Raw genomic sequence first — 22,268 nt, 5'->3', positions numbered from 1 at the left:
GGTTCGCTACTGCCCCATAGGATCGGTCCGTCTAATTACCGCAAGCTACCACAAGCTTCACAAAGCTTCCTGGCAATACGTTAGTAATGAATAAATATGATATATTAACTCATTATAATGTTGGTGCTAAATGTACAACACGAAAAAACATAATTTTAATCTGAAAAATTATCTTTTTATAAAGAAATTAGACGAAAATAAAGAGCTGGTGACGCCAAATCAAGTCGACGATCCAAGTTTCGGTTCGGTTAGGTTTGGTTAGGTCAGCCTAACCTATCATATTTATCCATTATAACGTATTGCCAGGAAGCTTTGTGTAGCTTGCGGTAATTAGACGGACCCCATAGGATGGGTATGGGGTCCACAACTGCCCACAGGATAGGAATGGGGTCCACTACTGCCCATAGGATAGGTATTGGGTCCAATACTGCCCACAGGATGGGTATGGAGTTCACTACCGGTCCATAGAATTACCCCAATCACCCAAATCAGGCCAAAACTACCCAAAACGTATTAGCATTACGTAAGTAATGAAGAAATATGGTATATTTACTTACTATAATGTTGGTGCTACACGTAGAACATGATCAAACCTATTTTTTCTCTGAAATAATCTAATTTCATAACGAAATGAGACGTAAATATGAGAGAGGTGACGCCATAGGAAGTCGACGGTCCAAGCGACAATTGTGTGGAGCGACTTATCCAAGAAATATGGTCGCCAGGAGAGTGTTTGCTGCCATATCAGCCTCCTGTACACAGTGATCCAGTCCTTTTCGTTCATTGAACACCGAACCCTACACGCCCTCTGATATATTGCTTAATTAACTTAAGCCCATCATCACACAGCAAAAATCTGCTATCAGAATGATAACTAACTCAGCTTTCAGACAACACTCAGCTCCCTTGTTTAAATCCCTAAACTTGCTAAATATTAACTCCCTCCACACATTCTCTTGTGTCAACTACATTTACAAAACCCTGTTCTTAAATGCAAACCATACTCTGAAACTCTCCCTGGACAGATGTAATAGGACCCATTTTCACCACACCAGAAATAAATATCTCTTTGATATCCCCAGGGTCAAACTTAATCTGTGTAAACACTCTATGCAAATTAAGGGACCTAGTCTATGGAACTCATTCCCTAGTGAATTGAAAAACTGTAAAACTTTTGCCTTATTTAAAAGCAAAACCAAAAAGTACCTAACTTCATCTATTTAGTTTCCTACACTGAGCTTTAAATTTGCTCTGTACCTAGTTGGTACCCAATCTCCTAATTTTTATGTAATATCAAACAACCTTATCATTGTGTTCATTGCTGTCTTCTTTTATGTGCTAGCCATATGCTGTATTGTGACTACCAATTTTTGTCAACTACCATTTTAAGCTGTCATTGCAATCAATCTTAGCTACCTATGTGCTTTAATATATTATACTGTACCTATAATTTTCTCTCATCTTTTTTTTTCATTCCATGTAATTAATCTGTTATCATTTTTTTGTCTATAAATTTTGCAAGTATTTACCTCCTTAAAATTTTCTTAGATTAAGGACCTGCCCGAAACGCTGTGCGTGCTAGTGGCTTTACAAGACTGTAATTACCATAATTGTATCCTCACATTCCTTATGTACATTCTTGTATATGCATAAATAAATAAATAAATAAATAAATAAAATTTTCTTAGATTAAGGACCTGTCCGAAACGCTGCGCGTGCTAGTGGCTTTACAAGACTGTAATTACCATATTTGTATCCTCACAATCCCAATGTACCTTCTTGTAAATGCATAAATAAATAAATAAATAAAGTATCAGTGGCCAGCCAGGTGGAGATCACAGGCTGTACAGTACTGATAAATTATGTAATTCACAGAGATACGTTGATAAATATTAATGTTTTATATTTTATTAAAAATACAGATATATACTTTGTTTCATCCGTTAAATGTAACAATATTTCAGTATATATTATATAAGCATAGTATATATAATTCAGTATATACAATATATAATAAGAGTGTCAGACCACGAAGGAAGAATTGAAACAGGAATTTCCTTTAGTACTTTCTTATATTAATACATCTTCAGAGCGAACCATTCCTTCTGAAGATGTATTAATATACGAAAGTACTTAGAGCATTCTATTGTGGTTTTAATATTGAACAATTATACATATACGAAACAGACAAATCTGGTGTCGGAAATAGTAAAAATATTAGTGTGCGATGTGATCAATGTAAGGGGGATATTGGGTGTGCCTCGTATCCCCTACAACAACAAGAAGTTCGAGAGCGATGAGGCCGCCACTAATTAGCTTCAGGATGTCGTCGAATCTAAATCAACAATATACTACCGCCGCTACTTTCTCGGAAACGTAAGTACCTGCCGCTTTACTTCTCTCACCCTGCCAAGCCTGGCCTGGCCTGACCTGGCCTAGCCAGACCTGACCTGGCCTAGCCTAGTCTGACCTGGCCTAGTCTGACCTGACCTGGCCTAGCCTTACCTAGCCTGGCCTAGCCTTACCTAGCCTAGTCTGACCTGGCCTAGTCTGACCTGACCTGGCCTAGCCTTACCCAACACTAATCACCACACATGACAGCCCAAACGAATCGCAAATAAGTACACGTAACAAGTCATATGCCCGGACACACTTTCACCTTGGGGACTGAGTGGTAACTATTGTATAGAAGAGCCGGCTCCCTGAGAGTGGTAAGAGGGCGTGATAAGAGGCTAATGTGTGGTCTTGAAGGAAGTCGATAAAGCAGACAATTTTCAAAAGGAAGGGCAGCATAACGAGCAGACAGGAATGGACAGACAGTCGGTTATCCCATAATGTGTAATACGCCGCACACAGCATGGGTGGAGTGGGGGGGGGGGGGGTTGTAGCAGGGCACAGTATGGTGATGGTGCGGGTGAAGTACACACCCACTGAATTCCTGCCATCAATAATTGTTTTCATAACCATTAGAACAATGGCATCCCTCCAGCCACCATCCTTCCACTGACCCCCTCCTCTGGTCCTCCACCTCAGACAATAACCCCCCACACCCCCTCTCCCTTCCAGACATCAGCATGTCAAAATCAGTACCATAATGTGTTTAAACTATTTAAACTAAGTCATTGTGTATCTCAAGGTATCTTAATTCATTTGAAAGTGTACATGTGCATTCATTCATATACTCGCCTAATTGTGCTTGCTGGGGTTGAGCTCTGGCTCTTTAGTTCCACCTCTCAACCGTCAATCAACAGGTGTACAGGTTTCTGAGCCTATTGGGCTCTATCATATCTACACTTGAACCTGTGTATGGAGTCAGCCTCCACCACATCACTTACTAATGCATTCCATTAGATATAATCATATATGATTACACATAATCATAATCATTCTATACACATAATCATATATGTGTACGTCAACGTATACATACATGCGTATATATACCTCATATTAAAATACTGATAAACGAATGACCATGAACAAATTAATTTATAATTGTAGCATTATATATAATTTTAATAGACTAATTACGTGTTTATACATTTGAATGGTCCAGACAGGTGGCCAGCCTTGGACATATACGCTTCTGGTAGGCACAATGACCTCATGTTAGACCCTTGATAGATTATGTGAGAGAGAGAGAGCTGGGGCAGGGAGGTGCGTGCCCCAGGGAGATAATCCATGCCCATGCCCCGCCTCGAGGTCAGTTCTCGAGTCACACCAAGAATAACATTCGAGCAAGTTGTCCTGACCAGGATGTGGCATATTAGGGAGGGTTGAGGAATAGGAAGCCTGTCTGATAGGGCTCTTGGCAAGCAGCTCTCCCTCAGTCTACCTATCTATATGGAAGAAATGTATCTAGGCCCTCCTCCCCCCTGCCTATTCTCTCTCCCCCACCTTTCTTCCTTCATTACCTCCCTCCTTCCCTCCCCCTCACTGGTGAGAGAGTAGGAGTGTGAGAGTAGTTAGAGAACTCGTAGTTCTCACGCTCGTGAAATTGTCTGCGACCCTGGAGGAGTAGAGCGGAGGGGGGGGGGTGAAAGTAGGTGACGATGGAGGAGTAGAGGGGAGCATTATATGCAGTGAACGTTGGTGTCTATGGAAGAGTACATCATAGAGGAGGGTGAAAGGAAGGTGACGATGGAGGAGGAGAAGGGAGGGGGTGTGAAGGTAGGTGATGATGGAGGAGTAGAGGGGAGGAGGGGGGCAAAGGTAGGTGTCTATGGAAGAGTACATCATAGAGGGGGGTGAAGGTAGGTGGCAATGGAGTAGAGCAAACGGGGTGGGGATTGAAAGTAATCCTGAGTTTAATTTTTTAGTTATATATAGTGACACCTCGACTTACGAATGAATATTTATGAACTTTTCGGGTTACGAGCCTAATTTCTTCGAAAAATTTGAATCGGGTTACAAACTTTGCCTCGGGAAAGGAGTTTGTTGATATACGTATGGGCTGACCTAGCGCGTGGTGGCATGGTGATCGCGCCTCAGTTTACCAGTGTCTCCTGCCTAGTAAGTATCGCGCCTGAATTCTTTGTAAAGCATTACATTTGTTTTGGGATTTTTGGCTATTTGAACATAAAATTTGTTATGATATATCTTGCCATGAGTCCCAAGAAAGCCAGTGGTAAGGTTCAAGCCAAGAAAACACATGTGAGAATGACCATAGAGGAAAAACAAGAGAGCATTCATAAACATCAAAATGGTGCACGGGTTGTTGAACTAGCTAGGCAGTACAACAAATCTATGTCAACAATATGCACTGTACTTGCTAAGAAAAGGACATTATGAACATTAAAGTGGCAAAAGGCATATCAACAATCCCGAAACAAAGAACACAAACACTTGAGGATGTTAAAAAGTTTTTATTAATTTGGATACACAACAAAGAGTTAGCAGGTGATAGCATTTCAGAGGCCATCATTTGTGAGAAACCAAGGCATTTGCATGAAGACCTTTTAAAGAAAACCCCTGGAACGAGGGGGGGGGGGAAAAGATGAATCAAGTTTGAAAATGTGAAAAGTTTGTGTGACAATAGAGCCTCGTGGAAAACTTTTGCTGTGGTCATTACCTGGTGGAATGCACCCAGGATGGAGTATTAGGGCTATACATCTTTTAAATCATAAAAGTAATAAACATTTCCCATCAACCTTACAAACAATATTAACCTATTTTCATGTATTTCCCCCATGTGCATTTTAACAAAGTTGCTAAATTGCCTTTATCATTCTGTAAAATTTCAATTACAGTACTGTATGTATAATTTTGTTAGTATAAATGGACTGAATATTCTGAAATTGCTATTTATTTTACAATTTCAGATTCAAAGGTGGTCTGGACACCCAATTTGGTCAGACAGGTGAAGAGAGCATTTAGGATAGTTCGAAGAGATGAAGATGGTCGCAATTGTGTTCGAAGAGGCAAAGGCCCCCCTTTGCTCCTGACATTATGTTCAACCATTGACCTCTGCACACCTAACACAAGGTAGGTTGAAAACTCCTCCTTCATGTCATTGGTACATTAGCCAGAAACTCAGGGCTCATGTAGGAATATCCCTAAAAAAAAAAAAAGTGGCCCCAACAATGCATCCTCCAAGTCTGGAGGATGAGCAGGAGCATTGTCGAGAAGCAGGACCTTGAGTGTCAAACTTTTCTCTTGCAGATATTTTTTGGTGGCAGGGCAAACCACTCCACATCACAGTTTTTCTGCACATCATATATTTTTTAAAACTCTTGGATTTTCGGAATGATACACGAGCAAGGGTTTAATTTTCAAATCGCCACACAGCACAAGAGTTAGCCTATCCTGACACAAGTTAGCCCAAGTTAGCTTGTGTCCGGGCAGTGACGTCTCCTCTTGGGTAATGTATGTCCTCTTCGGCAATTTTTTCCAGAATAGCTATGTCTCCTCACAATTAAACACTTGTTGTGGAATATATCCATCAATACAGTATCTACAAAATCTTTAAAATCATGAACAAATCTTTCAGCCCCTACTTTGTCTGAGCTGGCACCCTCACCATGCCTCACAACACTATGAATACCACGTCTTTTTTCAAAATTTCTCAAACCATCCCCTACTCACCTTAAACTCTTTCGTATCTACAAAACTCGTTCTAGGGGTTTTCTTTATAAGATCTTGCATGAAGATTTCATTGTTGACCAAACCACACACTGGAAATTGAATAGACGACGACATTTCGATCCGTCCTGGACCATTATAAAGTCGATTGTGATGAGATGAGGGAAGCAAGAGCATTAAGTAGGCAAGAGAGAGAGGTGAGGAGATGGAAGTATGTACGTATGTACATGAATAAAACATGTACATACTTATACATAACGTGTGTAAATAGTGTAATAAACACAATAACAGTATTTTGGGAGGAGGAATGTTGGCGAGTAATGTGTTGGAGGAGGGAGGGAGGACTGGCAGGGTGTGGCAGCTCACTCATGTTTTTTGGGCTCACCATACCAACATAGTGGATCGTTATGGTGAATACATACGTAGATGGGTATATACAATGTGTGTATATAGTGTAATAACAGCAAAAACACTGTTTGATTGTAGAATATGTCGCATATATGAGGCCCATAATTTTGAGCATAGCGATGTTCTATACTTTGAATTATATAAATTCCACAAATTACACACTTTTAAATAATATTACAGCAAAAAAAAAGAAGAAATGAATGAGAAACTTCAAAATAATTGCGCAAAATTTTATTCGCAGCAACTGCCGTCGCACGGGGTGGCGGGGCCGACAGACCCCCATCGCTCCAACGCTCAGCGCCCATAATTTGCTCAACTTCCCAGCTCCATCGCAGCTAAAGTAAGTCACATACAATATTTTTTGTTTAGTTTCCCCGTGATCAGACTCTGCATTTTAACAATATAAGAAGAGAAAAAAAATTTTTGGAAAGAATTTATTTCTTGTGCACCAGGGTGTTATTTGGAGACAGAGCAGTTCAGTGGTTAACTACTAAATTTTTTTTTCTCCCACACACGCACCCCCCTAGGAAGCAGCCTGTAACAGCTAACTCCCAGATACCTATTTACTGTTAGGTAACAGGGGTCATCCCCTTTTGTACAAAGAATCTGCTAAAGCTTTTAGGGCTAATCTTTGACACTCGTTTGTCTTTGTCGCCCCATAATTTTTACGTCCGAGTTGAATGCTCTAAGGCCCTTAACTAACTTTAGGTCATGTCCCATACTTCTTGGGGAGCTAATCGACACTGCTCCTCTCTTTACATTCCTCTCTCGTTCTGTCTAAACTCGATTATGGCCCCGTTTACTCGTCTGCTTCTCCTTCTACCCTTCACCATCCGGACACACTGCATCATACTGGGTTACGGCTCGGCTCTGGTACCTTTCCTTCGACACCTACCCTAAGCCTGTATGTTGAAACTGGCGTCCTGTTTCTACAGGATCGCCATGATCGCTACTGTCTTCTCCACCTTGCACGGTCCTTACAGCACCCTCACTCTTGCTTATGTCATGCCTTGACCTTTACCCATCCTGTGGTTCCTGTTCCCCTTCACCACCTATCTCTTTCTGTACGGTTGTCTCTCTTACAAAATGCTCTTTCAGTTTGTGTTACCAATATTTCCCCTCGTGTCATTCCATCTTTGCCCCTATGGAGGGGTCCCCGTTCCTAAATTCTGTAAGCCTTGACCCACATGACTAAAACTTTTACCCCTCCTACAGTTCTAAATCACCTTTTCCTTGAACACTTTTCTTCACACTTCCACTCTATTTCTGTCTTCACCAATGGGTCTTAAGTCTGCAGATGGTGTAGGCTACTCTGTTGTTTTTCCTGACTGCACCTTTGTGTCTCCTGCCTCCGGAGACTAGCATCTTCATGGCAGAACTTTATGCTATTCTCTATGCTCTTCATCAACTCTTTTCTCGCTGTCAATCCTCCTCTGTGTTTGTAGTTGACACTTGCAGTGCCCTCATGGCTCTAGAATCCTTTAATCCAGTCCATCCTTTGGTAGTTGAAATTCAACATTGGCTGTTTCTTATCTCCAATAGATTTAAGACAGTGGAATTTCGCTGGATTCCCACCCATATTGGTGCGTTCTTAAATGAGCGTGCGGACACTGCCGCTAAGGAAGCTATCCGCATCTGTCCCATCTCCCGTAAAGGTATTCCTTATTATGACTTTTACCCAGTTATTCATTTCCCCATTCTTGCCCGTTGTCAGGGTTGTTGGTCTTCGGTTACTGGTAACAAATTGCGTGCTCTTAAGAGTAGTGTGTTCCCGTGGCCTTCCTCCTACCACCGTAGTTGGTGGTGGGAAACGGCTCTGGCGAGGTTGTATATTGGTCATACACGTTTAACTCACGGGCACTTAATGGAGCGCTGCCCTGCTTCTTATTGTCCAAACCGTTGTCTCTACATGTCCTGACTTCCAGGACTTACGTGTCTTGCTTCCCGACCATTGTCGGGAATTGTTTATCGAGGGATCAATTGTCCCTCGATAAAATTCTTGGTAAATTCAATACCTTTGATATTGTTCGCCGTATGCGTTTTTGTTCTTGTATTGGCGACGTTAGTGATATTTAGCGCACTATGATTATCCCACACATTTGATGGTTTGATAATTACTGTACTGTACAGTACTTTGGTTTGGAATGTATCAAATAAAGTTGTTTCATGTATTCAAATGTGTGAGAAAATCCACTGGGGCTGTGAGATGAAGCGAACCTGTAACAAAGGCATTGCCAGTTGCATACTCTACCACCACTGATGGTAAAAGTCTTACAACTGGATATCTTGTGTGACGGGTTATGGTATCACAGCTATACTGAACCAAGATGGTATGGCTCTCCCTCACATAAATGAAAGAAATGCTGGTATTGGCCTTGCAGTGTGTAAGTTGCAGGTGGAAACAAATGAAAATTATCAAATAAATAATTAAACAATTTACTGAAATAGTAATGAACAAAAATAACACATGACAATACTTGACTATCATGTAATGCAAAGGTGAACAAGTTAGTATGACCTTAAATGCAAAAAATAAACTATAAGCAATGAATAAAAGTATGAAGATATACTGGTGTTCTGAAGACAGCTACCATACCACCATGGCATCAGTCACACGACGTTGGCTGGAAGTGGACGACGGGTTAGAGACACCAAGGTGATCCTAGAGCACTAAGGGAGAGATTGCCTCTCCAGGGAGGCAGCGCTCTTTATATAGTCCGGCGGTGATGACTCATCCAGTGTCAACACGAGGTGGACATCCGGTCAACTAGCAAAATGCTCGTTGTGGCTGGCGGTGCCTTTGTGTTGAGCTGTACCACTGTCAGTTGAAGGCGGCTAACTGCTTGTTTGTGGGGACAAACTGCCAGTTAGCAGTGGCGCCCGGCTTGCCTCTGAGTCGTACCAGGCCGTGCCAGGCCCTGGGGGGTATGGAGAGGTGGCAGGACTGATGACTCTTCTGGGCTGGTGTAGATGTATAATACTTCCAGTGCAGAGGTATTGAAGGTGAAGGGAAAAGGCAGTTCCACTGCTATGCAGGGGATTCACGTGACACTTGTGAAGCCACAGAAATTCTGGAGGCCCTACTGAAGCCAGTCCAAGTATTAAATAAAACCCCTGAAGTACGCCGGTGAAGGGTAAAGTGAAGGGTGAAGCAAGACCGTATGCCCCAACTTCAGGCACACACAGAAAATCACGTTTTGGTCCCGCCTCTCAACTGTGTATTTGAAGTTGGGGCGTATGGTGTTGAACTGCTTCTTCAGCCTTCACCTGAGTGCTTGTAGGTCTTACGTAAGACGTTGACTCAAGGAGGGGCCTCAAAACTTGCTGTGATTTATGGGGAAATCCGGTTGTAAGACTTTTACAAAGTCAGTAATATACTGTGGTAGAGTATGCAGCTGCCAGTGCCTTGGGCAAGGGTTTACGTCGCATCACAGCTCCAGTGGATTTTCTGCTCGGTGTATATCAGGTTGTGATTTTGTGTGTGTACCGTATTGTTATGATCGCCGTGTGATAAGTCCTTTCTGGCCTCAAGAGTCATTTTTACCCACCTAGAAAGATTGCAGATGGCCAAAGCAGTTATTTAAGTTAAGAAGGGACAAGTCTTAAACAGAATTTTGCATAATATTTGACTGTAAAGGGGTAAATTGAGGTAGATTGAAAAACAAAATGGTGAACCGGGCAGGCGGTACTCACAATTAGGCGAGTACACTCGGGAACTTTTAAAGTGCAACCAAACATGCTCTAGGCTCTCACAACAAGAGGCGAGTGGTGGTGGCTCAGGTGCTCAGCCAATCAGAGCACCTAAGGAGGGAGGGCAGGAGTGAGAGGGGGGTGGTATGTGGAAGTTTGGTGACAGTTGTGTGTAGTTTGTTCATCTTCATTGTAAGTTTCATGGCTTGGTGTGCATTTCCCTAGTAAATTTAATTTGGGAAAAATTCAGGTGTTTGATTTTTTAAATCAACTTTTTAAATGTTGAGTTGTTAAAGCCTCAAAGTGCATGGAGTTGGTTTGGGAGTATGGCATCCTCATGCTGTTGCGTGCTCGCGTGAGGTAGCAAAGGTGATGTAAAGTTGTGGGGTGTACATGCTTGGGACGTCCTCTCTCGGGATGGCTGGTGTTAGACCTGTGTGTTTGTCGGTTGTTGAAAAGCCATTGTCATCCTTTGCTGTTGTGGTATTGATTTTACATTGTTCATCTTGTAATTAATACTGTAGTGCGATATCTAGGGCTACCATTTGTAGGTTTAAAATGTCTAATACAAACAGTTGTCCAATGAGTTTTAATAGGAAATATCATCCACCAAGCACCATTGTACAATTATATTAATACCTGCACGGTGAATGCTCAAAGACCCTTTCTTTATTCAGTGTTGTCACATACCTCATGGGGGTATGGATAGGCAAACACTCATTCGGTTAAACTTGCCTTGTAGTATTTTCAGAGCTCAGTAATTTGGAATCTGGTTAGCACTTTGCAAATAAATTGACCTTTAAAGTGAATTCCTATTTAGGTTTAAAACATCATACCGAATGAGAAACTCGGATTATATAGCCGAACACCAGAAATGTTGTTATTCAATTTGGTTGCCTAAAGCACATTCAAGGACTACACATTACATGGCATTCCAGGATTCCTCTATACCTTGCCTTATGCTGTAAACATTGCCACAACCCTGTGTTTTATTGATTTAAATGGCCACAGGGAGGCATACAACACTGCAGATTATGATGTCATTAGTTATCCACTGTGCTGACAAGTGGGCTGACTGATGTTCGTTGACACCTGTATCGTGCTTCAATTTAATCGCCAGGAGATCACCCTCTCACTAGACTCGTCTGTAGGAAGTACAGTATAGTATGTCAAATTACCTTGGATCATAAATAGCATAAGACTTGGGGGTAGGAGAGGGTTGCAGTGTTTGTCATGGCTCTCAGTTGTTCCTGGTATTAGGCAATTTAGTTCTGGAATCATTTTTGTTGGGCAATGTTAAACTTTTTCGAAAGTAGATGTTTTTCTGAAAGGGAAGGGGGGGGGGGAACCTCTATGCTTGGATACAGTTATCTAAGTCAGGGGTCTCCAAACTTTTCAATGTAAGCGCCACATTATATATTTCCCATATTTATGCGGGCCGGAGGAATAAAAAATGAAAAAAAACAAAAAACAAATCAGTGCCAGTAATTTAATTTCCTCAAATATTAAAGTATAAACATGGAAAAATTCAAACATATCTTTTTGGAAAAAATCAGGGTAAACTAAATAGATTCCTGCCTTTAGTTTTATGCAACCAAATTAGTGTGATGAATGATACTGTTGTTTTGACTTCAAAATTTCATTAAAATCAGGTTCCAGATTAGATGAGCCAATTGTAAAAATTGATTTCAAGTGATCATCAGACAAATTTGCTCGATAGTTAGATTTCACATACTTCATTTTGGAAAAAGTTTGTTCACACAAGTATGTTGAACCAAAAATGGACACAAAACTACAAGCAAACTTTATCGAATTTGGAAACTGATCTGGCTGCAGGCATTTATAAAACTCGATCAGATTTCCTTCTCTATACTTATCTTTCAGTCTGTCATCTGCCTGGAGATCAATAATTTCCATTTGAAATTGAGTTGGAAGATTTTCAGCATTGCAGTCAAATGGATTATGAAAGAGCCTGATTTCATTTGCTTTGGCATCAAGGTCAGCAAATCGCTTCTGAAACTGTTTTTTCAAATCTGAAATTATTTCATTTGCAAATGAAAAAGGAAATTCAACTTTACTTCCTGCATGAAATTTTTCACAACATGGAAAATGAGCAAAATTCTTAACCTTCACCTGGCCTTCAAGTAGTGCAAGTTTTGCTCTGAATGCCTTGACATGAACAAAGTAGTCACTGATCAAATTTGTTTTGCCTTGCAATTTCAGATTCAAGTTATTCATATGACCTGTCATATCTGCAAAAAATGCCAATTTCCAAATCCATTCACATTCTGATAATAATGGCTGAGGGTTATTTTTCTCTGTGAGAAATAAATCAATTTCTAATCTGAGCTCAAAGAAATGCAGCAAAACCTTTCCACAACTAAGCCATCTAACTGCTGTATAATAAGGCAAGTTAACAAACTCCGCATCAATTTCTTTCAAGAAATCACGGAACTGGCGATGGTTGAGTGCATGAGATCTAATGAAATTAACCACAGAAACAACAGGTTTCATGACACAAGACATATCAACATATTTTAGGCACAATGCTTGTTGATGGATAAGGCAATGCAGAAAAATGGGTTTTGAGCCTCCAACCTCACAAGCTGTTGTAATTTGCCCAACCAAACCCTTCTTTGTCCCAGACATATTCTTTCCTCCATCAATTGTCACACACTGCACTTGTTTCCATTCCAGGTTATATTCTGTCATAGTTTTACTTAGTTCATTGAAAATGTCCTCTCCAGTTGTTGTGGTGTGCATGCTGTGAACTGATGCTAATTCTTGGTTCACATTAAATTCACTATCAACACCACGAATGAATACTAAGAGCTGAGAAGTATCACACACATCAGTTGATTCATCCAACGCAAGAGAATACCAACAAAATCTTTTTTTTTTTTTCCTTTATTTGCCGAATTATGTCGCCTCCTAAATCTTCAATTCTACGAGCAACAGTATTTGACCCAAGACTTATCATTTTGAAGAGGTTTACTTTTTCTGGACATACCTCTCCTGCTGCTTCCACTATACACTCTTTTATGATACTACCATCAGTGAAAGGTTTTCCTTTTTTAGCCAACACATAGGCAACTTTGTAACTGGCTCTAGTTGAAGTTTCATTTTCAGATTTTTTCTTACTGAAAACAGCTTGTTGAGAATGCAGACTGTGCTGAAATGATTCAAACTTTTTAGTGCGTTCTGCTCCTGTGATGTGAGAATAACTTGAGCCACGTTTAGATTCATAGTGCCGACGAATATTGTATTCCTTCAGAACAGCAACACTGTCTCTACATATTATGCATAAAGCTTTATCATTTGCTATCACAAAAAAGTACTTTATCTTCCATTCATCATTGAACCGACGGCACTCAATGTCCACTTTTCTTTTCTTTATCTTTTCCATATCTGAAAACATAAGGGTAAAATAAATGAAATAAATTCTACAGGAAAAAAACAGCTTGTATGTGGTGTTAAAAAGCATAGCATATTATTATAAAGTGGTAAATATTATGGCAACAGCTTTCGTTGATAAACTTAATGGTTATCATTTTAACTATTTTAAACATGCAATATTTTTGGCTACAATAGTATTATTGCTATTTTGTATAACTAAGATAAAGGCATTGTCAAAGTACAGAGAAAAGAATATTGTACAGTGTTTGTGCTCCCTGAAACGGAAGCAGCGAAGCCCCACTCGCCCTCCATCCCCACAATATACAGTTATACACAACTGATTGGTTGTAATGCACAACACATACCTACCAGTATTAGTATCTGTGCGTCACACTATCGAGAGAGAGGAAAACTGACTCGGGTTGAGCGCCACCAGTCAGCAGCCCCAGCTTTGAATAATTCTGCGATGCCATTCGTACCATAATTATTTTTTCAAGGCCACCACACAGGGATTTGTTTGGAGGGCCGGATGAAATTATGTGGCAGGCCGGATGTGGCCCATAGTTTGGAGACCCCTGATCTAAGTGAATACTTAGATTTATACAGTAGAATAACTACCTTCTTTTCCTTAGTCAAAATGGTTGCTTGTTTATTTCTAGGGACTTGTATTTTCTTTTATTTTTAACTGCAGCAACTTTCAGTGAATGATAGATTCTTACTGAAAGGACCTTTACTTCATTGTTGTTGCTTTATGGTCATCTCATTGTGTACAGGGATTCCGCGAAGCTTTTGGGGTTAGTGTTTGACACTCGTTTGTCTTGGTCAGCCTTATCTCTTGCCTCCGAGTTGAATGCTCTAAGGCCCTTAACCTCCTTAAGGTTTTGTCCCATACTTCTTGGGGAGCGGATAGAGAATCAACTACAACCACAACCTTTGTGGTTGTAGTTGATTCTCGTAGTGCCCTCATGGCTCTAGGGTCCTTTAATCCTGTCCATCCGGTGGTCATTGAGATTCAACATTGGCTGTTTCTTATTTCTAGTAAATTTAAATCAGTAGAGTTTTGCTGGGTTCCCAGCCATATTGGTGTTTCAATGAGCGTGCGGATGCTGCCGCTAAGGAAGCTATCCGTTCTTGTCCCATCTCCCATAAAGGTATTCCTTATTCCAACTTTTATCCTGTTATTCATTCTTCCCTGTTGGCAGGGTTGTTGGTCCTCTGTGGTTGGTAACAAGCTGCATACTCTCAAACTTAGTGTGTCCCCGTGGCCTTCCTCCTACCACCGTAACCGGCGGTGGGACACTGCTTTGGCACGGCTGTGGGTTGGTCATACCCGCTTAACCCACGGTCACTTAATGGAGCGCCGCCCTGCTGCTTATTGTCCGAATTGCGTTGTCCCTCTAACAGTTGTGCATATCCTTGTTGAATGTCCTGACTTCCAGGACGAGCGTGTGTCTTGCTTTCCGACCGTCCCTCGCAGTCACTTGTCCCTCAATAGAATTCTAGGTGAATCGGATACTTTTGATATCGTTCGCCTTGTGCGTTTTTGTTCTCGTATTGGCATTCTTGGTGATATTTAGCGCCCTCTGATTATTTCGCACTTTGGTGCCTTCTTTTGGTAATTACCTTACCTTCATTGTTGTTTAATTTTAATGTGGTAGTTGTGATATGGATTGTTCTGGCTCACGTGCAAGGTCTTGGATTTGTTTGTTTTAAGAAATTGCCAGTCTTGTTACTATTTGTAGAGTTAGAGATCTGCATTAAGGCCTCAATATTATATTCTTTATTTTTTTAATAACATGTTATCAGCAATTTTTGTGGTTGGTAATATTTAGATTAATGTCAGTGATGTAAATGACAAGGGTTAAGACCCCTTGTGGTATGACAGCATTTTTCCCAGTCATTTCTTTCATTTGTTAAAGGGTCCTCGTAACCATTCTTTTGTCCTTTCTACCATGTACCTGTTTGTTGCTTCTTGGTCTTTCATTTGGTACTTTGGCTATTAAAACAATGGTCTTTGGTAATGTTGCAATTACCATTTCTAAAAAAAATGAGCAGGTTCATTAGGCAGGGTTTGTTTTTAGCAAACAGTTTTACAAAAAAAAAAAAAAATTCCATTCCTTCAGGACCTTGCAGATGTTAGGTCAAACTAATTGACAGTAATCTGTTTTGCCCCTTTCAAACAATGATGGTTTTAATATAGGTAAAATATTTCAGAATATCTGAAGTTTGGCAGACAAATCATTTAAGAGCTTTGATTAAATTTAAGTTACCAAAGACTTTGTGAAAACCATGTTGTATAGATGCTTCAGTGTCACTTTTCTAATGTTTTGTAAATTTAACAATGATCTTTAGTTAATTTAATCATAATTTGTACAAAGCTTAGGTGTTGCATAGCTTTAAATTCTTTCAAATATAAAAACTAAAATATTGACTGAAGTTTCTTCCACTTCAATATTTCAGACTAATTTGCAATATTTGTTAGTTTATGTAAATTGAATAGGTAGTCCACTTTTACATCTTTTCAATGCATTTTGCATGCACCTATGTAACAAGTTACAAATAGGTGTAAATTTTACAAAGTATTTATTTTCAAAGTAAAAAAATTTCACATGTTTAAACATTGCATCAATAGTAGTAAACAATAATTTCCAGCATAATTTCAGGATAAAGTATATAAAGTAGTTTCATTAAAATTGGTTTATTTAATAAGTTTTACATATAGTATTTATAACATCTAATATTTATTACAGTTTCAGGTTGTGGGCCAGATGCTCCTAGATGAACAGAAGATCCAAAAGGCCAAGACAACTCCAGAGACAATCACCTGTAAAACAACAATAAACATTAAACAGGGACACTACTTTTATTATCACCAATGCTTAATAATAAGTCCAAAAAATCCTAACATCCTATCTTTTAAGATAGTCTCAGCAAGGCCTATCCCTTCCTCTGGTTGTATTGCAGAGCTTGTTCCCTGAATGGGAACATTACATCCACCACTTTAGTGCCCTCAACACATTGTACATATGCTTTACTCAAAGCACTGTACAATGCATGCCAGGCACTAAAGTTTTAGATGCATCCACCCATTCAGCAAACAAGCCCTGTGAGAATTAACAATGTAACCATTGTTAAGGGTCCCTAAACCTAAGCAAATCTAGTCCATCTATTAGATGGGTAGTAGAGCAAAGCTCTGAAAAAGCCATGCCAGGAAAATCTGCAGGACTGCCTGGTCCCCTTTTATGAAATGGGGTAGGATCAGTACAAACTGCATCAATCCCTGTGGGTTGTAACAGTAGGACATGGTTACACACCTATAAATGGACTAGATAAGAGAATTAAGATTAGGTCATTGATATAGCTAAAACATCAAATTCAAACTCACCCCCTTTTGCAGAGTAAAGGAGCCTCACTCCAAGCCAGTCCATGCATCATAATCACTTTCACCTGAAAAAATATTTCAACAAATTAATTTCAGATTTAAAGCCAATCTTGCTTTACTTTTCAAATTAGCATTCAGTACTTTACAAATTCAGATGGAAAAAATTTCTTTAAGGAATTTACCTTTCCTACATATTCTAGTAGTAAAGATCTAATTTAGCAATATAAATATATATGGAATCAATTTGCCAAGTTTCAGTAAATGTCATTTGAGAAACTATCCAAAACTGCACTTCAATGGCAATTTACATTTATCTTTAGCCAATGCTATATTGTTTAAGTTAATATTTTTTTTACTTTTATGCAAATCTATTCAGATTAACCTTTACTACAACTCACCTGATTCTGTTTAACTCTTCCAACTGACAGAGGGACTTCTGGACTTTCCAAACCACATTCTGGAAAACTATATAAATTTAAAACCAAGCTAAAGTAAACATAGAATATTTTTTTTACTTTCAAGGGAAAAATACCATCACTTAGAACAAAACTTTTCCTGCCATTAACTTTGACTCATGATTACCCTTAACAGTGTTATACATTTATAGATTAAAGCGTATTTAACAAACATTTAATGTTAACTAAACAAGATTTATATTTCATTAAAATTATTAATAAAACACCCTCAACTATGCTGTTTAAGATCTAATGCCCCACATTGCAATTTTCACAATTTCAACATACCATTCTATTAAATACATTCCTGAAAGGACTAAACTTGCACATATTGTACCCACTAGCCTAAGCCTAGACTTCCATACCCTAATATTTAATAGGTTTTTAGCAATTAACTTCTACCCTCTAATTCCAATGTACACAACACTACTTACTGTAGATCTGCAAGTATTTTCCTGCAGCTCTTTGTTGCCAGGACCTTCCACAACCTGTCATGTGAACAGTAAATATTACTAAAAAGTTATATGCATAGCGATGTTATTTTGTTCATACCTGAACCACCAGTTTAACAGTTGCTGTTTTAAATGGCACACTAAGTATCTTGTTGTCCCATCTTAATTACAAACAAAGCTATAGTCATTTCAAGTCAACATCCTATACAAATTTTATTTTCCAACAACTTTAGTCATGAACATTTTTCTGGAACATTGCAAACAAACTTTAATTTAAGAACCATGTATAACATTTGAATAAAAGCAATACAAAACATATATACAATTTATTCTTTTGCAACCACTGCTTACTACTAGGACAAATTTATTCTGTTGAATTATGTACCAAGCTTTTTAGTCTGAAAATTCATAATTAACCCAACTATACTACCAAGACAATGCGATTTTACTAAATTTAGTAATTTTCTCCCCCCCCCCCCCCTTTCCAACTGTTCAGTGTCAAAAGGGAGGGGGGGGTGTCCATTTACTGTACCACTTACATTTTAGTGTGGGCTTCATCCACTTAGCTGGAACATTTGTGCCAGCTGCTGGTAGGGGAGGCATACCATGTGCCAATTCAGGAAGCTTTCCACGTTCCTCACTGCATGTCAGCTCAGGACCTCACTACCATGTTGGGAGGCAGTTGAAGACTAACCAATCAACATCCCAGGCTGGAGAGCAGTGCCACCTCGGGGAGAATTTACCACCTGCAAAAAATTTAATACTCTTAACAATCTACAACATCTATCTCATCTTTACCTAGCCTCCAAACCTTACATTTGTCAGCATTAAACTGCATCTGGTAGTCTTAACCATTTCAAAACTATATAGGGCATCGGTATTTTTTATTTGCCAATTCGGCAACTATTGCAGTCTAAACCATAATCTTGCGAATAACCGAGGTCCAAGGAGAGCTTTTAGGCACTACTTACAACACTTCCTCCAACTTAACCCCATTTATACTAATTTCCTTTGGTATAGCCATGACCTAATCAACTTCAGTCAGCATTCCCAATGATCCGAGCCCCTATCAATTTTGCGCCACTATCAAAATCTCTGATGAAGTCAAGGTACACAAAATCACAAACCTTATCACCATTTCCTCAACTATGCAACCTAATCCATGAACATTTAGTAATAAAACTATGCGATTCATGTATCTAGTCATGTTTCTCAAAAAGTAGAGAGATGGCACTTGCCATGTTAGATTCTAGTAACTTTCCTTACAATAGACTAAGCTAATTGGTCACTAACTTAAGCGTTAAAGTTAACTCAAACTTTTCCTTTAAGACTTGCTATATTAGGAACTTTTCCACGACCGGCCTTTACCAGACATAATTAAATAGGGTAAAAACGGTATATTAAATGCAGTAAAACTACGGTAAATTCAATATGATAAACTTGCATTCTTTAAGCAAGTAGTAAGTGAACTAAACTAAATGTTAAGCACCTTGGCAAACCACTTCGTTCTATTCAATTTCTTTATTTAATCACTTTGTCCGGCTAGAATTTTTAGATTAGATTAAAGGAACACCCTCCCTGGTAACGGCTGAACTAGTTAACCAAATACAAATATTTAGGTAAAATACTTTCATAAAACCCGTCTACTTCCCCCACCAGTAGACTTGTTCAGCTAAAGGCATAATGTAATGTTCCACTTTAGTAAATAAACACTTAAAAAAACACTACCCCATCTGTGTAGTTACCGGTTACCTGACATTCTACGCTTAAAATAACCCATCTATTCCCCATAGTTGTTCGATATAACTTACCTCTCACCCGCTGGTCGAGTACACAGCAGTATATATCCTCCTCCATCACTCACCGCGTCGATACTATTTCACTCGTTCCGCAAATTGCCTCAAATCACCTGCGTTGTCCATAAACATAGAAGAGCAACTGACCGTAACACCCGTATAGAGATCATCATATAACGTGGGAACATTAGTAGTACTGCTGTCAAAACATAGATGGCGCCAGGACAAACGGTAATTCCTCCAGGAACATTCGGGTGGCCTCCATGGGCCTTTAGGGACGACCAGGAGGCCTTTTGGGCCTCCAGGGGGACCTCCACGCACCTCCACAGATATCCAGGGAGCCTCCCTCCCGGAGATATTGCATATCTCTTACCTAATTTGTATTATGAAATATGACATGATAGTGCGTTACAGACTTCAGTTAGGAAATAATTGGACTTGTAATGTGATTACTGATCCATCTGTATCCCAGTCATTTTACTATGTTAATTTTATGTAATTTATTCTTAAGCTTAATAACATTATTTAAATGTGCTAAATTTCCATTTATATATATATATATATATATATATATATATATATATATATATATATATATATATATATATATATATATATATATATATATATATATATATATATATTATGTTTCCAAATTTCTGATGATATACAACATATTGTGGTTTATAATTAAGTTCTTATTAATAGTGATCCTGCATCAAAATTAACAATGTTCAAATTCGGTTTTGTATGTTAAAATTAACTACATTTTTATGTTAATTTCTTTCTGTAAATAATGATGATAAAGTGCAATAAAGGTATGATTGAGACAATGTTAAATCGTTAAATCCTAAATATATCTTGAGTCTTATACTTGAAATATTAAATGAACATATAGTGTGTAGTGTAGTGTTTCAATTATTATTAAGAGGGAAGGGTTGGGGGTAATGGTTCATATGTCCACATTCGAATGCCCCTCTTCCCAGGACTGGGGGTGCGGGAGTGTACAATAAACTATACCCACCTCCGGCAGCAGCTTGTCGAAGGCGGAAGTGGAGTCTAGGCCGTTTGTCATGAAAATTATAGTGTGATGGCTCTTATTTTTATTATGGGTACATAATAAGATTATGCCTTTATTCTTAATTTATATTACAATGCTGGTAAAATACACTTCTTGATGAGTATGGAGTACAAATGAACTCATTTTGTACCCTATACTCACAGGATGAGTATAGGGTACACAATAAACTACCACTCACATCATGGGTATGGGTTGCACAAGAAACTATCGGAGAGCAGAGTATGGAAAGCAAAGTAAACAAAGATTCACACGATGAGAAAGGGTTCCACAATGTCCTATGACTCACAGGATGAGTATGAGGTGCATAATAAATTACCATTCATAGGATGAGTATGGGTTTCACAATAAACTAAAGGTAACAGGATGAGCATGGGTTGCACAAACTATTGGTAACAGGATGGGTATGGGTTGCACAATAAATTACTGTGCTAGGATGAGTGTGAGTAGGATATATATATAAACATATTGTGGTTTATAATTAAGTTCTTAATAGTGATCCTATCCTGCATCATAATTTACATAATATATATATATATATATATATATATATATATATATATATATATATATATATATATATAATTAGGAAGTAATGTTTATTTGGGTAAGTTGTCAGCTTATATGAACTAATAGCTAGTGTGGCTTGTATATGGGGTACATCCGGTGTCTTACCCTCGACGGTACCCTCCTTACCCTTATCCGCGGCGGTACCTTTATGGTCAGGAAGCCACGGATATTTACAATGGGGCTCGGTCAGTCAATATGATTCCTTTGACATCACTAAACTAACTCTTAAATTTTTTAAATTTTGCCCCGAGGGGCGAGTTTATTGGGCAGCGCCACTCATCTTGTGAGTGAACATACCGCCATAGCAGAATGTACAACACTCCCCAATAGGAAGAAAACCCGCTGGGTTGTTCATCCTGTCACTTGTACCCAGACACAGCTGGGACTTGCTTAACTGTCTCAAGTGAACAGCTCCTCAAACAAGAAGATTAACATTTATCAACCCTTAAAAGCTTACGTTATCTTGCGGGTGCAAAATGGGGAAATCTTTTAAGAACAGTATCAATATTTGACAAATAGTGTTTTCCTAACTCAAACAATGTGGGGTTTATTATTCTACAGTTATTCCTAATGTCTCTCAGGTGTTCACATTCACGTAGATAGTGGTCAAGGCGGTGTCCATCACTCTCACCACAGATTCTGCAACTTCGCTGATCAACTGTTGTTTCCATTCCAAATCTCCATGGATATTTGTATCCAAGACGGATTCTCGCTATTACAGATTCTCTCACTCGTCGTCCTCCTCTTCGGCCATACTGATTGGGATTGCCAGCTGCAACCATGTTGTACCATCGTACAGATTCACTGGTTTGTGCTTCTATCCTCCTTTCCTCAGTTACCTTGTCACGGTGATGTTGCCTGATAATACCTCTAATTTGTAGTTGAGTCTTGGGTATGAAGTATTCAATATGGTCTCCTTCAGCGCCTTCAGCAGCCAGCACATCTGCTCGTTCATTCCCA

The 22,268-nt window shown here is 39.2% G+C and overlaps 1 long non-coding RNA gene across 1 annotated transcript; it reads left to right on the top strand.

The window, feature by feature from the left end:
- The first annotated feature begins 508 nt into the window (after positions 1-508).
- LOC138353993 (uncharacterized) lies at positions 509-16,430 on the top strand. The gene is made up of 5 exons (XR_011223373.1): positions 509-523; positions 1,965-2,376; positions 5,322-5,484; positions 6,731-6,829; positions 16,332-16,430. It is a non-coding gene; the product is annotated as an uncharacterized lncRNA (long non-coding RNA).
- Positions 16,431-22,268: the final 5,838 nt, after the last annotated feature.

The sequence above is a fragment of the Procambarus clarkii genome, chromosome 60, assembly GCF_040958095.1.
Source record: "Procambarus clarkii isolate CNS0578487 chromosome 60, FALCON_Pclarkii_2.0, whole genome shotgun sequence".
In the NCBI taxonomy this organism is placed as follows: Eukaryota; Metazoa; Arthropoda; class Malacostraca; order Decapoda; family Cambaridae; genus Procambarus; species Procambarus clarkii.
This window is presented reverse-complemented; position numbering and strand designations above follow the sequence as displayed.